We start from the raw sequence: 14,730 nt of genomic DNA on the forward strand, positions 1-14,730 counted from the left end.
TGCGAAGTCTTTAAAGGGACTATCTAGGACTAAAACAATGATGGCATAGTGCACTGGAGATAATCTTCAGTACTCAACAGTGGTCACTAAGCTATGTACAGGGCTGCTGTGTTCTGTCAAGTACATTGATTATAACCAGAGTGGTTTGCAGCTGATCACTGGGGGTGCTGGGTGTCAGTACCCCACCCATCTCATGGACAGATCATCAATTTGTCAGTCTTGGACAACCAATTTAATGTTTTTTTGATGCTTAAGAAAGCCAATTTACAGATTGTAGACAAACAGGTACCGTAACAGATAATGCTAACAGGCGAGTTATTCATCACAAAAGTCTGAGATTTGGCAGGAAAGACTTTAGAAAGGTACTGTACATTTAACTCTTAAAAGCACTGGGATATTTCTGCTACACTGAAAGGGTTTGTCCAAATCAATTAAACTAGCTAAAGAAATTGTAAAAAAAGAAACATTACCGTGAAGACACAAGGGTCAGTAGGTGCTCTCGTCCACTGGCCTGGCAGTCTTTACAAAGACCGCATGGACCAGGGCTCATCCCACTGAATGCCCACACTCCTTCCCCATGGGCATAAAACTACTCAGACAACACAGGGTGAGGGTAAAACAGTGCGGCAATACTTTATTGAACCACCAACAGACAATAACAAGTAGAACAGTCCCAGAAAATAGAGAAGATGGTGCAAATTACAGAGTCTGGAAGGAAGAAGACTGAACAGCTGAAAGCGGGGCGACCGATGGGGTGAGCAATTAGGTTAGTGTTAGTTTTCTTTTACATCTAACGCTTGTAACTATGATTCGTACGTAAATCGAATGTTCGTAAGTGGGGGACTGCCTGTACTTCCATGTCACAGAGTATATAATGCTTGTTAGTGTTACACCAAAAGGCAACCTATTAGGCCCTGTCAGGAACAAAGGTTTCTCCAATACCAGTCTTAAGAGCAGGAGCACCTGCACCACCCTCCACTGGACACCTGGGCAGGGCTTATCATACCAATCTACAAAAACACTACACTGTAAAATAAAAGCGCCCTTAACAGATGCCATAAAAAGGGTTTTGGAGATTGTTCAAGAATAGGCAAGTAATGTTTTTGTTTAATACCATTTCCTGCAACTAGTTTAAAGAAGCACTCCCATAGATGTTTTTATCCACTTAAAGAAGTTGCCCACTACTTTTAATAATGCCCCCAATGTATTTAAACTGTGTAGATAAGCGTTTTGTAATTACCTTTCGTTGTCTTTATTGCCTGTGAGCGGCGCTATCACTGGCCGCTCACAGGCATCACGTGACCCCCGGCTGCAGTCGGCTCTGACATCCGCTGATGTCACGTCAAGTCAGGCGCGACTCAGTGCGCTTTCCCAATGAATGCAGGAGAGGGAAAGCGCGCGGTGGATGCCGGGTGTGATGCGCAGAGAAACCCCGCCCATAGCCCAGCATCCAAAGCGGGGAGCGCATCACTGAGTCGCGCCTGACTTGACGTGACATCAGCAGATGTCAGCGCCGGCTGCAGCCGAGGGTTATATGATGCCTGTGAGCGACCAGTGATAGCGCCGCTCACAGGCAATAAAGACAACGAAAGGTAATTACAAAATTACTAAAGTCATTTCAAATGGCAACTTTAGGGCTTTAAGAAACACTAAAAGAAATCAAGATTAAAAATGTGGTAATTTTTTTCAGACCAAGCAGAGGGAAAAAAATATGGAATCACTCAATTCTGAGGAAAAAATTATGGAATCACCCTGTAAATTTTCATTTCCAAAACTAACACCTGCATCAGATTAGATCTGCTTGTTAGTCTGCATCTAAAAAGGAGTGATCACACCTTGGAGAGCTGTTGCATCAAGTGGACTGACATGAATCATGGCTCCAACACGAGATATGTCAATTGAAACAAAGGAGAGGATTATCAAACTCTTAAAAGAAGGTAATTCATCACGCAATGTTGCAAAAGATGTTGGTTGTTCATAGTCAGCTGTGTCTAAAATCTGGACCAAATACAAACAACATGGGAAGGTTGTTAAAGGCAAACATACTGGTAGACCAAGGAAGTCATCAAAGAGTCAAGACCGGAAACTTAAAGCAATAGGTCTCCAAAACAGGAAATACACAACAAAACAAATGAGGAACAAATGGGAGGAAACTGGAGTCAATATCTGTGATCGAACTATAAGAAATAGCCTAAAGGAAATGGGATTTACATACAGAAAAGCTAAACAAAAGCCATCATTAACACTTAAACAGAAAAAAACAAGGTTACAATGGGCTAAGGAAAAGCAATCGTGGACTGTGGATGACTGGATGAAAGTCATATTCAGTGATGAATCGCGAATCTGCATTGGGCAAGGTGATGATGCTGGAACCTTTATTTGGTGCCATTCCAATGAGATTTATAAAGATGACTGCATGAAGAGAACATGCAAATTTCCACAGTCATTGATGATATGGGGCTGCATGTCAGGTAAAGGCACTCGGGAGATGGCTGTCATTACATCTTCAATAAATGCCCATGTTTACATTGATATTTTGGACAGTTTTCTTATCCCATCAATTGAAAGGATGTTTGGGGATGATGACATCATTTTTCAAGATGATAATGCATCCTGCCATAGAGCAAAAACTGTAAAACATTCCTTGAAAGAAGACACATAAGGTCAATGTCATGGCCTGCAAATAGTCCGGATCTAAATCCAATTGAAAATCTTTGGTGGAAGTTGAAGAAAATGGTCCATGACAAGGCTCCAACCTGCAAAGCTGATCTGGCAACAGCAATCACAGAAAGTTGGAGCCAGATTGATGAAGAGTACTGTTTGTCACTCATTAAGTCCATGCCTCAGAGACTGCAAGCTGTTATTAAACCAGAGGTGGTGCAACAAAATACTAGTGATGTATTGGAGTGTTCTTTTGTGTGTTTGTTTTTCATGATTCCATAATTTTTTCCTCATAATTGAGTGATTCCATAATTTTTTCCCTCTGCTTGGTCTAAAAAAAATTACCTTACTGAGTACCACATTTTTTATCTTGATTTATTTTAGTGTTTCTTAAATCCCTAAAGTTGCCATTTGAAATTACTTTAGTTTTGTGCCATGTCTGTGATCTGCTTTGTTTCAACAACATTAAACAACTGAATGAACATCCTCCGAGCCTGGTGATTCCATAATTTTTGCCAGGGGTTGTATGCATACTTGTGGTCATGTGCCTATGTTCCAGAAAAGAGGTTAGACGGTTTGTGCAAATCATATACATGCGGTCACATGGCTGCCCACACAGAGAATACAGGGAAATCGTGCCAGGATGCACATCACACCCTGTAACAATTCAGCACTGTGCAGTCTCAGAGACTGACTGGAGACTTTTCTTCTGAGACCAAACAACCTTTTTAAGGGCAAAAACACAGGTGACGAGTTAGCGCTCAGAGGAAGTTTCTAAACAAAAATAGCAAAAGAAGTGAATTTGAAAATGCTGCTTAAAATTCATATAGATGTTTCTCAATGGAATAAGGATGGAAGCAAATTATCCAATGGAATATATTCAGACACCATATAATTTGCATACACAACACTGAATTTGCCTCTATTGTGATGAATATTGTGCACGAAGGGAAGAGTCAACAAACTGCAATAGTGATAGGAGATATAACAAAAATCAACTTAAAAAAAGATGGTGAAGTTAAAAAAAAATAAAAAAAGAGAAGTTATTTTTAATGTGGGCGGACATTCTGTTGACTCAAGTTGTTTGGCTGGAAATCAGTTTTTTTCTCTAACCACAAGGTTATGGGGAAATACTGCACGTAGCAATAGTCATTGGGTTTAGATTTTGAAATAAAACCGGTTGTGAAAATAAAGGTCCAAATGCAGAACTGCGAGCTAGAAGAGGCGAGATATGCTCTCATTCTCTTTGTGTAAAGGATCATAGCTATCCCCCAAACCTCATATTAACACAAAAGTAGGGATAAAACAGAACTAGAAAATAGCATTCCTTTATTCATTTATTTTCACAACAGATGAACACTTCTCTGTATATCGGAGTCTTTATATTCTGTGTGTGTGAGAACGGCATGGTTAGGGGTCCTTGTGCTGTGCACCCTGTACTTTGATCTTTCGTTATAAATTGGTGTTATGGTGACATATTTGAATTAGTTTTAGTATACATAGTACTAGGCTTTATTGAAAACAAAATTCTATCATGTACCTTACAAAGACTTGGCACAAAAGTCTCAGTCACTTCAAAGTTAAAACAAATGTTAATGTACAACTCAGAAAGTGACTATTTTCTGTGTCCAATGTGTATGATTTAAGGAGGGCCAGTCAGGTGCCAAAATAAGTCATTCTTGCTACCTGATATAACTGCTGGTCTAGCATTATTTTTTTGTTCCAGTGCTTCTTTACACTGTGTGCACTATTATTAGGCACTGCAGTGTATGAGACCAGCAATCAAAGGAAAAAATATACATGTCCCACAGTGGGACTAAGTGAAAAAGTAAAAAAAAAAGTGAAATAAAATATATAAAAAAGACACACAAAAAAGTGCACACAAATCACTAAAAGCCGTTTCGCCATCCAAAACATAGCATTTGTGGTAAAACAAAATGAACAAAAAAAAAGTACGCTTTTTCATCATACGGACTCACAATAAAGTGAATAAAAAGCGCTCAAAAAGTCAGATGTAAAAAAAAAAATGTATAAAAGGAAAATGCCAAACAGTCCTGCAAAAGACAACCCTAAGATGGCTCATTCAGAAAAAAAAATAAAAAAGTTAAAGCTCTCAGAATATGGTGACGAAAAAACCCACTTTTTATAAACAAGCCTGCATACTGTGCGATAGCAGCAAAACCTAAAAAAAAACAATATAAATCCGGTATCGCTGTAATCTCACCGACCCGAAGAATAAATCCGCCTTATCACTTATACCGCACAGTGAACCCGCGCAAAAAAAAAAAAAGAACTATTCTTATACTGCTGTTTATTTGTTCATTCTACTTCCCAACAATCGGAACAAGGCTCGGCTGACATTTATCCTGCCCTCTCTGCTGAGCGCTTACGTCAGGGTTTACGTGTAAATTCCCCAAAACCGCAATTCAGACAAAACCCTGGACGGAACTACTCACTTATGAGACAGATGGAGTCACTTTGGACTGGCCTGTGTTCCGGCGGCGTCCCATCATTTTAGGCGTCTTTTTAGCGCACAAGTGTGAACGACCACAAATCTGTGCACGCCTAAAAAGATCCAAAGTGTCTCCATCTGCCTTATTATGGTGGGTGGCTCCGTTGTGGGTTTCGTCTGTATCGCATTTTTGTGGAATTTACACGGAAACCCTGATGTAAGTGCTCCGCACACAATATTGTGGTCCCAGTCTTATTCTGGAAGCAATCGAAAAATATTATGTACCCCAAAATGTTATCAATGAAAACCCTAAATTATCCCGCACAAAACCAGCCCCCACAGTCTGTCAGTTTGTTAGGCCTCCTTCACACATCCATGTTTCCAGTACATGTTGTATCCATTTTTTTTCACTGATACCACGTGTATCCTTTACAATATCTATGGTGCTATGCACATGTCCGTGTTATTATATGGACCGTATGTCCATGCAAAACACATGGAGACATGTCCTTTTTTTTCTGGCAGCACAGATGAAAAGGGTCAAAATAAGTCTATGAGTCCGTGAAAAACACGTACAGCATACGGATGGCATCGGTGTACCTGGGAGGGGGGGCAAGCGGGGCATCTTCCCCGGAAGCAGCCGGCAGGGGGGTGCCGTCGGGCTGTCTGATGCGAGGTGACTCCCCGGCGGCTGCATTCTGCCACCCCCTGGGCTGGGAGTCTGCCGTTCTCTGAGCCGGCTGTCAAGCTGACAGTCAGCTCAGAGAAGGTGCCAGAACGCCGTCTCACACTGATCAACTGTACTCGCAAATGAAGCTCTGATCGCTAGGTCAGGACGACGTCAGTAGCGTGATCAGGTCACGTGATCGCGCAGCTGACGTCACTTGCTGGGGCTGCAGAGGCGCGAACAACGTTGGTAGTAAGTTCTCCAGTGGAGCTGTAGACAACAAAGATTTAGTGTAACTGGGAAAGAGATTTAGTGTAACGGGAAGGGGGTGGGGAAAGATTTAGTGCAACGGGGAAGGGGAGGGTTAGGAAGATTTGAGGACACAGTTTGGGAAGAATGGAAGGGACAGGTGCAAACACAATATGGAGAGTGGGAGAAATTTAAAGACACAGTATGAGGAGCAAGGGGGATGATTGGGTCATGTATGAGGAAACAGTATGTGGGAATGGGTGCAGACACAGCATGGTGAGTGGGGGGATAGGTGCGGACACAGTATGAGGAGCGAGGGGGGGAATGTATGAGGAAATAGTATGAGGGGAATGGGTGCAGACACAGTATAGTGAGAGGGGGGATTGGTGCAGACACAGAATGGGGAGGATGGGTGCGGACGCAGTAAGGGGAGTGAAGAGGGTGAATGTATGTGGACACAGTAGGGGGAGCGAGGGAGAGGATGGGTGCAGACACAGTATGGTGAGTGGGGGGATGGGTGCTGACCCATTATGAGTAGTGATGGGGGGAAAGTATGCAGACACAGTATGGGCAGCGAGGGTGATAGGATGGGTGCTGACACTGCATGGGGAGTCGGGGGATGTGTGAGGAGGCAGTATGGAGAGCGAAGGGGTAAATATATAAGGAGACGGTATGGTTAGCAGGGGGGATGTGAAAGGAGACAGTATGAGGAGGGAATGGGAAACGTGTAAGGAAACTATAGAGGGGAATAGTGTGAGAAGACAGTATGGGGGGAGAAAAGTGTGAGTGGGCACAGAATAGAGAGTAGTGTGGGGGATAGCATGGGGGGACAGTGTAAGAGCACAGCCAGGAGGGGACAATAAGCCAACGAGGGGAAGTGTGATGAAGGGGCCAGTGTGAGAGGACAGTGTAAAGAGGGAGCCCAGTATGGAAAGGAGAGGGCAGAGTGGAGAGCATGTACCATAAGAGGGACAGTGTGTGAGTCATATTTTGTGCAGAGAAAATAGTGAGGGGCAATTATTTATTCAGGGTCACAGCGTAGGGAAGATATTTTTATTCAGGAGCATTATAATGACACCGCTATTTTTAAGGGTATCGTGTTGGGATGTGCTGCAGAAGACCGGAGAAAATGGAAGTCGGAAGAGATGGGCTGTGGCTCTAAAAAGTCATCATGGTGTCTTTATAAGATGAAGAAAATAAAGAGAACGACTCCAATCAGAGACAATGTCATCTATAAGGTACATAGATGTAAATGTTTTTGTGATACTGACTAATTTTCATATTTTTATTTATGTTAGGAGCATTAAAGGGGTTGTCCAAGTTTGTGATGAGTCTGCTATCATTCTATGTGACTGCAGACTCAAATTCTCACAGTGCGCACTGCACGCTGTCAGGATTCTCTGGTGCCAGCGATTAGCATACACGCGGTTCACGTGCAGACTAGACATGCGTGGCCTCTCTCAATGACAATGAATTGAGTGAGGCCAGACACGTGTAGTAGGAATGTGGCCACAAGTATACAGGTCGCATACTTGTGCTGACATGACCGTCAAATCGTGCCACCAGCAAGGGAGAATCCTAAAAGTGAGCAGTGCATGTGCTGTGAGAATTCGGAAACCTATATGCAGACTTTCATCTCAAACCTGGACAAGCTCTATAATTATAACATGAAGCCCTGTAGCATGTCAATCCTAACAGTGTGTAATATACTCACTGTCAGGATTCATCTCTGCCTGCTGGTTTCAGCAGTCATCACATGGCCACTTCACTCATATGTGATTTTCGTACTTACAGTCACGTGACAACTAGGGGGAGATTTTTTTTCTCTACATGAGATTATAATATAACGACTATTCTTCCCAGAAGACAGATGAATGAGTGAAAGGAAGGGCAAGTTCCGACATTAAAGATGCAAAGAATGATGATGAACTGTCCTCTGCAGCATGCAGAACTCTGTAAGACAAGCCAGGACTCAAAATCAATATGTTACATTTGCAATATTACTAATACACTGCTCAAAAAAATAAAGGGAACACTTAAACAACAGAATATAACTCCAAGTAAATCAAACTTCTGTGAAATCAAACTGTCCACTTAGGAAGCAACACTGATTGACAATCAATTTCACATGCTGTTGTGCAAATGGAATAGACAATAGATGGAAATTACTGGCAATTATCAAGACACCCTCAGTAAAGGAGTGGTTCTGCAGGTGGGGACCACAGACCACATCTCAGTACCAATGCTTTCTGGCTGATGTTTTGGTCACTTTTGAATGTTGGTTGTGCTTTCACACTCGTGGTGGCATGAGACGGACTCTACAACCCACAGAAGTTGCTCAGGTAGTGCAGTTCATCCAGGATGGCACATCAATGCGAGCTGTGGCAAGAAGGTTTGCTGTGTCTGTCAGCGTAGTGTCCAGAGGCTGGAGGCGCTACCAGGAGACAGGCCAATACACCAGGAGATGTGGAGGGGGCGGTAGGAGGGCAACAACCCAGCAGCAGGACCGTTACCTCCACCTTTGTGCAAGGAGGAGCAGGGGGAGCACTGCCAGAGCCCTGCAAAAAGACCTCCAGCAGGCCACAAATGTGCATGTGTCTGCACAGATGGTTAGAAACTGACTCCATGAGGGTGGTATGAGGGCCCGACGTCCACAGATGGGGGTTGTGCTCACAGCCCGACACCGTGCAGGACGCTTGGCATTTGCCACAGAATACCAGGATTAGCAAAGTTGCCACTGGCGCCCTGTGCTCTTCACAGATGAAAGCAGGTTCACACTGAGCACATGTGACAGACGTGACAGAGTCTGGAGACGACGTGGAGAGCGATCTGCTGCCTGCAACATCTTTCAGCATGACCGGTTTGGCAGTGGGTCAGTAATCGTATGGGATGGCATTTCTTTGGAGGGCCGCACAGCCCTCCATGTGCTTGCCAGAGGTAGCCTGACTGCCATTAGGTACTGAGATGAGATCCTCAGACCCCTTGTGAGACCATATACTGGTGTGGTTGGCCCTGGGTTCCTCCTAATGCAGGACAATTCCAGACCTCATGTGGCTGGAGTGTGTCAGCAGTTCCTGCAAGATGAAGGCATTGAAGCTATGGACTGGCCCGTCAGTTCCCCAGAACTGAATTCGATTGAGCACATCTGGGACATCATGTCTCGCTCCATCCACCAACGTCACGTTGCACCACAGACTGTCCAGGAGTTGGCGGATGCTTTAGTCCAGGTCTGGGAGGAGATCACACAGGAGACCATCCACAACCTCATCAGGAGCATGCCCAGGCGTTGTAGGGAGGTCATACAGGCACGTGGAGGCCACACACAATACTGAACCTCATTTGACTTGTTTTAAGGACATTACATCAAAGTTGGATCAGCCTGTAGTGTGTTTTTCCACTTTAATTTTGGGGGTGACTCCAAATCCAGGCCTCCATTGGTTAATAAATTTGATTTCCATTGATGATTTTTGTGTGATTTTGTTGTCAGCACATTCAACTTTGTACAGAACAAAGTATTCAATGAGAATATTTCATTCATTCAGATCTAGAATGTGTTATTTGAGTGTTCCCTTTATTTTTTTGAGCAGTGTATATTATATTATATGTGGCTTACCCGTAAAGGCAGTTAACATCAGCATGGCAAAATGCATCAACAGATATATCTGGTAGCAGGTAAAAAGTAAAAAAAAAATGTTTTCAAAAATATATAAAAAAAAATTGAAAAATATAAAAGTTCAAATCACCCCCGCCCTTTTCGCCCAATTTCACCCCAAAACAAAACAATAAAAAAACATATATATTTGGTATCACCGCGTTCAGAATCGCCCGATCTCTCAATATATAAAAATAATTAATCGGATCGGTAAACAGCGTAATGGGAAAAAAAATCAAAACGCCAGAATTATTTTTTTTGGTCGCCCCAACATTGCAATGTAAAATGCAATAACAGGCGATCAAAAAAAATCAATAAAAACGTCAGCTCGGAGCGCAAAAACAAGTTCTCACCCGACTCCAGATCCCGAAAAATGGAGACGCTACAGGTCTCGGAAAATGGTGTCATTTTTTTTGGGAAAATTTAGATTTTTTTTCACCACTTAAATAAAAAAGAATTTATACATGTTTGGTATCGACAACCTCGTAATGACCTGGAGAATAATAATGGCAGGTCAGTTTTACCATATAGTGAACAAGGTTAAAAAAAATAATTTTTTTTTTTTGCACTTTTACCGCACTTTGAATTTTTTTTCTGTTTTCCAGCTATATTGACAGAAAAAGTTATGGCTCTGGGAAGACGGAGCAAAAAACGAAAATGCAAAAATGGAAAAAAACCAAGGTCGCGAAGGGGTTAACTACAGGTTATTTAACTACAGGTTTGTGACACAAACATATGTGAAAGAATGGTTCGTTCTAAAGAGCTCACTGAATTTGGCCTTAGTACTGTAATCAGCTGCCACCATCATATCAAGTCATTGAATGAAATGTATTTCCTCCAAAATGATCCACTACACACTATCAGTGGTGTTACTGAAAAGCGGAACTGTTTAAAACTCACGTGGCACACTATGTAAAGTTCAAAGCGTGGTTGCAGAGTGAGGACTCCATAACTGCAAAATTACAAACCTCCTCTGGCATCATCAGCACAAAACTAGGACTGGAATCTGCATGGCATGGCTTTCCATGGCCTAACAGCTGCATGCAAGCCTTACATCACCAAGCACAAAACCAAGCATCAGATGGAGTGGTGTAAAGCATGCTGCTACTGGACTCTGGAACAGTGAAAATGTTTTCTAGGAAGGGAAGAATCACTATCTAGCAGTCTGATAGAGAAGTCTGGATTTGGTGAATGCCAGGAGAAAGTTATTGCCTGACTGCACTATGCCAACTGTGAGGTTTGGTGGAAGAGCAGTGGCATAACAACCGCGGTTGCAGCGGTTGCTGCCGCGGCCAGGCCCGGCGAGTCAAGGGCTCGCGGACGCCAGCAGAAACTTCAACTGTGGCGCACAAACACATTGGGTCCGGGTGCCACAATACACGCCGCCAGACCAATCAGAGGCCAGCAGCTGACGTCGGCGTGCACGTGACAGGGAGCATGGAAGTGACGTTAAACGCTCCCGTTGCACGCCGAAGTCAGCTGCCGGCTTTACAGATGCACGTGTCGGTGGAGTTGTTTATTTTTTGTAAAAAGATCAGTGGCCATACTTGTACATGGATAACTATGGGGGTGCATTATACTTTATAAATGACTAGATGACTATGGGGGTGCATTATGCTTTATGGATGACTATGGGGTGCATTGTACGGCATGGATGATTATGGGGTGCATTATACTTTATGGATGACTGTGGGCTGTGCATTATACTATATTGATAACTATGGGGGCGCATTATACTTTATGGATGACTATGGGGATGCATTATACTTTATGGATTATTATGGGGATGCATTACTTTATGGATTACTATGGGGATGCATTATACTTTATGGACAACTATGGGGGTGCATTATACTTTATGGATGACTATGGGGATGCATTATACTTTATGGATTATTATGGGGATGCATTATACTTTATGGATTACTATGGGGATGCATTATACTTTATGGACAACTATGGGGGTGCATTATACTTTATGGATGACTATGGGGATGCATTATACTTTATGGATTATTATGGGGATGCATTATACTTTATGGATTACTATGGGGATGCATTATACTTTATGGACAACTATGGGGTGCATTATACTTTATGGATGACTATGGGGTGCAATATACTCTATGGCTGACAATGACATGCCTTATACTTTATTGATGACTATGGGGTGCATTATACTTTATGGATGACTATGGGATGTGCATTATACTACATGGATGACGATGAGCTGTGCAGTATATTATATGGAGGACTATGGAATGCATTATACTATATGGAGGACAATGGGGGTGCATTACACTTTTTCTCTGGAGCCCCATGACTTCTATGTACGCCCCTGGTGAGTATAATGGTTTATTTTCTTCTATGCATTAAAGAACAGCAGCAGAGGGGACATATACCAAGATGGGGGTTATATACCAGATGGGGCCCAGGATAATGGACATATACAGTGGGTACGGAAAGTATTCAGACCCTTTTAAATTTTTCACTTTTTGTTTCATTGCAGCCATTTAGTAAATTCTAAAAAGTTCATTTTTTTTCTCATTAAAGTACACTCTGCACCCCATCTTGACTGAAAAAAAACAGAAATGTCCAAGGAAATGGACAGCATGTGACTTAAATATGAGTGTCTGAGCAAAGGGTCTGAATACTTATGACCATGTGATATTTCAGTTTTTCTTTTTTAATAAATTTGCAAAAATTTCTACATTTCTGGTTATTTTTTTCAGTCAAGATGGGGTGCAGAGTATACTTTAATGAGAAAAAAAAAACTTTAGAATTTACCCAATGGCTGCAATGAAACAAAGAGTGAAAAATTTAAAGGGGTCTGAATACTTTCCGTACCCACTGTAGCAGAATGGGCGATATATATACCAGGATGGGGTCAGGATGAGGGATATATATACCAGGATGGAGCAAGTATAATTTATTCAGGATTGGGGGGGACCCCGGTCCAAATCTTGCACCAGGGCACATCAGACTCTAGTTAAGACACAGTGGAAGAGGGATAATGCTTTGGGTTGTTTTTCAGGGGTTGGCATATGCCGTGCAGTTTCAATGAGGGGAAAGTTTAATACTTCAGCATCCCAAGACATATTGGACAATCATATGCTTCCAACTTTACGGGAACAGTTTGGGGAGTTTTCCAGGTACAGCATGACAGTGCCCCAGTGTACAATGCAGGGTCCATTAGTCCATTGTTGGGTGAGTTTGGTGTGAAAGAACAAGTCTGGTCTGCCCAGAGCCCTGACCTCAACCCATCAAACACCTTTGGGATGAGCTAGAAAAGAAATTCTGCTGCAGGTCCTCTCATCTAACATCAGTATTTGACCTCACAAATACACTTCTGGATGATTGGGAAAAATTCTTATAGACACTCAAAAATCTTGTAGAAAGCCTTCTCAGAAGAGTAGAGGCCACTATAGATGTAAAGGGACCAACTCCATATTTATAATAGGAGGTCATTAAATCTATAAATACCTTTGTCCATTTAATGTATAACAATGTTGATAACAACAGTATGGAAACAGAAGTGGTTTTAAAAAAACAAACTAAAGTTTAGTTGGATAGATCCGATTGCTAAAGATATAACAACACTGTGTGGTCATGAAGCAGCTTTCTGAAAATTGGGAAAAACAAACAATCATAACAAGATCTCACTGTGTGAATATACCCTAACTATGGCACTTTGTCCGTTTTATTGTGCACACTTCAAGAATCCACCATCCCCCTTAAAGGTCAAAATAGGAACAAGACAGAAGAAAAACATTTTTTGCCTTTGAAAATGAGTAAAGGTCTGGCTGACATACTGGACTATACAGAAATACCAATATCTAATGGAAACCTACCCAAGAGAAACTATATGTTGCTGTATATATGGGTTTTTAATGAGATGTTGACTATTGAGTTTATGACATTTGAGTAACAGCCCCTTCCTTGAAAACCTGATATTTGTAGAAATGGACTCCTTTTCTGGTCTGGGAAGAGTCCCCTGCATTTTAAGGAGCTTGTTAAGTGGAGTGCCTGGCAGCTTCAGCCAGCTACCTTCCTAAATATAGATCCAATATCTGTCTCGCACAGCGTTACCGGGCTCCTTGAATGATTCCCAGCTCCTTTTCTGCTACCTTAAAAGGTTCTCAACATTGATTTCATATGTTCATTTTACATTTCGATATTTGAGAAGAATAGAAAGAAAAAGGTGTCTCTTACCTTAAGATTTCAGATCCACACTACATGTCCACACCCCACTGGCACCCAGCGGACGGCTAAATATACAGAGACAGGTGCAAATCTCAGCCGGTGTAAAATGACAAGCAATCATGGAGAAATAGGAGCCTTGTGGATGTCATTTTCATACAGTGCTATAGCCGGTGCTGACTGCAAAAGAGAAAGAGAATTCTCTTACAATCTTCAGACTACTCGTCATACTTACAAGTGGGATGAAAATGCCTTATTTTCCACATTTTTCGCAGTTCTTGAAATATCCTTTTGTTTGATAGAAATAAACTAAATGGGTGAAAGTATGTAGACACCCATCCAAATCTACTGAGTTTAGGTGGTTCAGCACCCATTGTAGACAGATGCGTCAATCAGGCACACAGTCATGTATTCTCCACAGGCAAATACTGGTGGCGGTATAGGTCATACTGAAGAGCCAGAAATGTGGCACCGTCATAGGATGCCACCATTGCCACGGGTCACTTCATGATATTTCTGATCTGTCAGATCTGCCCTGTTAAAGGGATTGTCTGGACTTGGGATAAATGTCTGCAGTGACAGCATGCGATTCCCCACGCTCACACCGGGAATAGCTGGGAATCCTGCCAGCATGCCCACCGCACATCGTCTTGATTTGGCAGTTTTCACACGGACTTTTGTTCCAAACTTGGACGACAACCCCTTTAACAATAAGGTGCTCACACTTCACAATAATAGCACTAAGGTTATGAAACATAAACATATCAAGATCAGCTGCTGAGAACGTAAAAGGGTTATCCACCTTTGGAAACAATTTGTTGTTTAACTCAAATGCATGTATTTGTGGCT

The 14,730-nt window shown here is 42.3% G+C and overlaps 1 protein-coding gene across 1 annotated transcript in view; it reads right to left on the reverse strand.

Annotated features, from left to right (window-relative positions):
• JSRP1 (junctional sarcoplasmic reticulum protein 1) overlaps positions 1-14,730 on the reverse strand; it is a 151,185-nt gene that overhangs the window by 49,322 nt on the left and 87,133 nt on the right. Inside the window, exon 2 of the mRNA XM_073686399.1 lies at positions 13,894-14,061. The gene's annotated coding sequence lies outside the window, so the exon portion shown is untranslated. The remainder of the gene's footprint in view (positions 1-13,893; positions 14,062-14,730) is intronic.

This window comes from Phyllobates terribilis, unplaced genomic scaffold (genome assembly GCF_046119375.1).
Source record: "Phyllobates terribilis strain yellow unplaced genomic scaffold, ASM4611937v1 Scaffold_1__5_contigs__length_1240528914, whole genome shotgun sequence".
NCBI classification, from domain to species: Eukaryota; Metazoa; Chordata; class Amphibia; order Anura; family Dendrobatidae; genus Phyllobates; species Phyllobates terribilis.